Source organism: Hippocampus guttulatus, chromosome 15 (assembly GCF_054856545.1).
Source record: "Hippocampus guttulatus isolate MCC_2025c chromosome 15, RoL_Hgut_1.0, whole genome shotgun sequence".
Lineage (NCBI taxonomy): Eukaryota > Metazoa > Chordata > Actinopteri > Syngnathiformes > Syngnathidae > Hippocampus > Hippocampus guttulatus.
Window position 1 is genome coordinate 13,251,714 of NC_141275.1, and position 4,619 is coordinate 13,256,332.

The window sequence follows — 4,619 nt, forward strand, 5'->3', positions numbered from 1 at the left end:
GGCGATGTTAGCTTACGGAAACCACCAAAGCAATTCGTTTTGATTCTCCGCAAGTTGTCAGAGAACAAAGTAACATAAAGCTTCCGGTCCACGTGGACGTGTTGTGTCGTGAGCTTGCTATCATGTAAATGTGCAATTAGCTCTCAGCTCGGTCGAAACTTCTCATTCGTTTGCGCTATTCTAGCTAATTAGCCACTTGGCCTTGCTCCTCTTGTAGCTTGGCAGCCATACCGTCAGTACGTCGGCGAGTCGAGGAAGCATGTAAAGCTGACACAAGTAATAATCTTTTGTGTGACTCTGGAGGCTAAGACATGCCTTTGGTTTTTGTTTTGTTATGTTATGTTTGAGAACCAGGATGACTAAACAGAAGGTGAGGTCCTGATTGGGTCCTGATAACATTTCAAGCAAAAATCAAGTCCAAAATGTTCTTTGCAAAATTTTAGATGTGTCACCGCGACTCTGAACATGCTATTCTCATTCAATTTAATTTATAGAGCGAGATTTAAGCAAAATAATCCACCCGTTTTTATCCATCTCGGGGGGCCGCCATTTTGTTTTAGAGATGAAAAAAATAGATAAATAAAACAACCTTTTAGTCGAAAGAAATGACAAGATCTTGTCAAACTGCTTGCGATAGAATATCCCTCCGAGGTGCAGTTGTCTGTGACGATGTTGCACGCGTAGTATGCAAATCGCAACTGATCACAATCATCTTCAAGCGCCTTTTCCAACGAGATGATGCAACTGTGGCGGCATCCTCCTGGAAAGTCGTCGCTTTGCACGTTTGCATGAAATGCCGCGACAAATACGCTCACCTCTCCATAACCTCCCCCTCCTCCTCAGCATGTGTTATTCATGATCATTTTGAAGTCTGCTTCGCAGGAAAAAAAAAATGGATACATTCCAGGAGAAATCCGCACCAAAGTCGGGAACAATCGGTTTTTGAGGAAACGTGCCGGCTAAATGAATTTTGCTCCGCTGCCATTGCAACCATTTGGCGTTATCATCTAGAATAAAGTTGGAAAAAAAATCCCCTAAGAAAAATTATACCTGGCTCTCTGCGTTGAATACACAAAAATATGTGCATGCTACATTATAATCGCTGTTTTAACATACAAGGTCACACACACACACACAGACAAACTAAATAAAAATCAGTTTCTCCTTCACGAGAAAAGTTCCTTCAAAAATGATAATGGGCCCTCTGCATTTGTTACACATAAATACGCGAATGCACATTTTAATAGCTGTTTTTACATACAAGGCCACACACACAGAAAAATACCTTGGTGAGGCAACGTCTCGCAATATAATGCAGTTTATGTGCAATCACACATTCAATTATGGTATCTCCGTCAAGGACAAGGACGAGAAGCGGCGCAAGTGTTTCCCATAAGCCACCACTGACTTTTCATGATTTATATATATATATATATATATATATATATATATATATATATACTGTATATATATATATATTAAAAATATTCGGTTGTGAAAAATATATTTTTTAATGGTTGCGCTTAGTCTTATGATGGTTCCAATGTCATCGAGGGACATTTTTGCTCACAGTACGTGTAAAGGAGATGTACATATTATGTATGTCTTGTTCTCACTTTCCCTCTGAGTATGGGGGGGGGGGGGTGAAAGTGAGTGGCCACAATGACAATGAAAGCATTTTCACTCATTGAGGCAGCACTTCATTTTGCTACACTCTTGATTATGTGACTCATGGATATATGCCGCAGTGTTATGAAATTCCCCAAACAATCAAGTATGTGATGCTTTTCAGAGGCTAACGCTTGTTTTTCCATCCGTCAAAATGCAATGCAGCTCTGCTTACCTTTTGGCCTTGACGTGATAACAAGGATGTCGCATCCGTGGGGGGTATGGTGGCGCTACGTTTCTGCATGATCGTGGGAAGTATTTCAGAGAGTGTAGTCCTGCCGCCCCTTGAAAGTGTCTCTGGATCTTCACCCAGGCTATCTGCAAAGACGCGAGTCAAGATACTCCATATGGGAGGCGGGCATTTTGTTAAATAGCCCCATTGTTGTACCACAGTGGAGCTGCAGCAGTTGAACATCCGCTATCTTTAGATAGAAAGTCGTTGAGTGTGACTCAGCAGCGCCCCTGCTGGTTGCACCCATACAGCGCATTCCATTTCTGACCCAACTGCTTTAAGATGTGGTTGGGAGAAAAAAAAAACAAGCTGATTCACAAACTAATGGCTGCACAACTAATTGATTTCGAACACGTGGTTGTATGTGAGTGCCTACACTATCAAATTTATGTTAATAGCGCATAACGCATCAAGCTCCTCAGTCTCTCGCGGTGCGCTTAATAAAAGAGGAACGATGCAATCAGCGCAGCCAAAATAAATAAATAAGGAAAGAGATTAAGGCGAGTCCCCACAGACAGGATCAGCGATATACAATGTGACCCCTGAACCCATAATAATGTTCTAAATTCCCGCCTGCAATCGAGGATCCCGACACCTTGCAAGATGAGTGCAGGTTTTTGCCCTCAATGAAATCTCCCAGCTTTATTATTGATTTTGCCCGCAGTACTCATGCAAATCAGCATTTGATTTGGAGGAAACAACCTACAATTTTTGGGCTCGCTCTACATTTTGAAATGCACTCTGTGTTCAGCTTCTGACAAACATACAAAGACCGATGGTTTTTTTTTTTTTAACTCTCTAAAACTGGTGAGTTTTCAGGCATTTGGAACCCCCCCCCCCCCCCACAATAGATGATTAATTTAGAGGACTAACAATAAATGCAGTGATTATTGTGGCGCCTTAATTGCGGAATATGCTTGTTCTCGTTTGAGTGAAATTCCTGTCACAGTTAAGTCGTCCTCATGCAAAAAGCGAGCCCCTTGAGTCGTCAGAAATCTCTTCACAGGGCCAATCTTCAAACTGGCACATCCATTTGAACCTCCCCTGCCACTTTCCGAGGAATTGCGTCTTTTCTACTTTGCACTCAGCGTGTTCACGCAATTATGTGAAATAGCCTGAAATCGCCATACAAAACCAAGTCTTTGGGATCAGAATTGAACCACAAAAAAGTCCCGATATTAACCTTGTTTTTATTACTTTTCAATCCCGGATGTGTTTTGTGGGGACTTCACCACTGCGACATGTGTTATTATTCTCATCAGTGCCCTGGCAACAGCCCCACGTTATGATGAGGAGAGCTTCTTTGAACTTCCTGAGCCTCTCGCTACCCCTGGCTCTTTTCTTTTTGGGTGGGCGGGGTGGAATGGTGGTGGTGTGAGGGGGGGATTGGCGGCGGGTGGGGTAGTCATCGCTTGGCTTGTCAGCCTCCGAACCTGCCAAGCTCTTGAAAGACCAAAGGTATGGACGGTTCACAAACAGAATTTTTAAATCTGGACCACATCAAAGGCCTGAATAGGAAATCACAATAAACTGCCGGGAATGTCAATGAACCGACGGAGGACAACATGAGAGAGAACTAGTTTGGTACTTTTCTTTAGATGAGGACATAAGGTTCATTTCAGAACTGGAGGACAATTTAGACACTTTTGAAAAGCGGATTGTTTTCTTTTCCATTTTTTTCCTGTTTGCAGGAAAATCCGTTCATAAACCTCGCCTGCAGAACGACAAAAAGGAGTTATCCCACTCTAGTTCTCAGTAGTTCAATTATCACTGATATTGTACTCACATTAATGCAATGTGTTATTTTCCTTTTTCATTAAAAACAACTTGTCCCTTCCTGCAGGTTAGTCGTCTGCCAACAAAAGATGTTGGCCCATTTTTCATTCCATAAATGTCCCCAACTTCTTCCCCGTGTCAGATAAAAGACGGATAGCTTTATCTGACTCGCCTTTCATGCGCAAACGTAGCGCTCCGACATCAACGATTCAAACGACGCCATGCGTGTGATAGCAATCTTATCTCCAAAGCGCACGTGTAGCGGCGACGCGCACGTGCAAACAACTTTCTTACAAAAACGCCGTTGCCTGTTCAACAGATGTTTAAAAATAGAATTATCCGACCTGGAACCAGGCAGAGGCAGCGTTTGTAGATCACAATGGCATCACGAGCGCCATCCTCACAAGTGATCAGGCACCAATGTGTGATGCTTACTATCTATCTATCTATCTATCTATCTATCTATCTATCTATCTATCTATCTATCTATCTATCTATCTATCTATCTATCTATCTATCTATCTATCTATCTATCTATCTATCTATCTATCTATCTATCTATCTATCTATCTATCTATCTATCTATCCATCTATCTATCTATAAAATAATACTAGAATGAAGTGTCATGACACATCCACTACAGTAGGTGGCAGTGGCGCTTTCAATGTCAGAGTGTGCGCAGGGAGTATTAGCTCTTGGTTTTTTATTTTTATTTTTGTCCCCCAACCAGGGATGCACACATAGAGCACAGTTCAGGAGAATTGAAGTGCAGTGAACAAACCCTCAAGAGACATCCTGGAAAAATATTTGACAGGAATGAAAAGAAAGGTGGAGAAGAGTCTATTTTAATAGTTATTTGTTGTAAGATGATCTATCGTTCTTTTTTTTTTCTCTTTATGGTAATGCAGTATACAACGGGATGCAGAGGCATACTTGGAACAA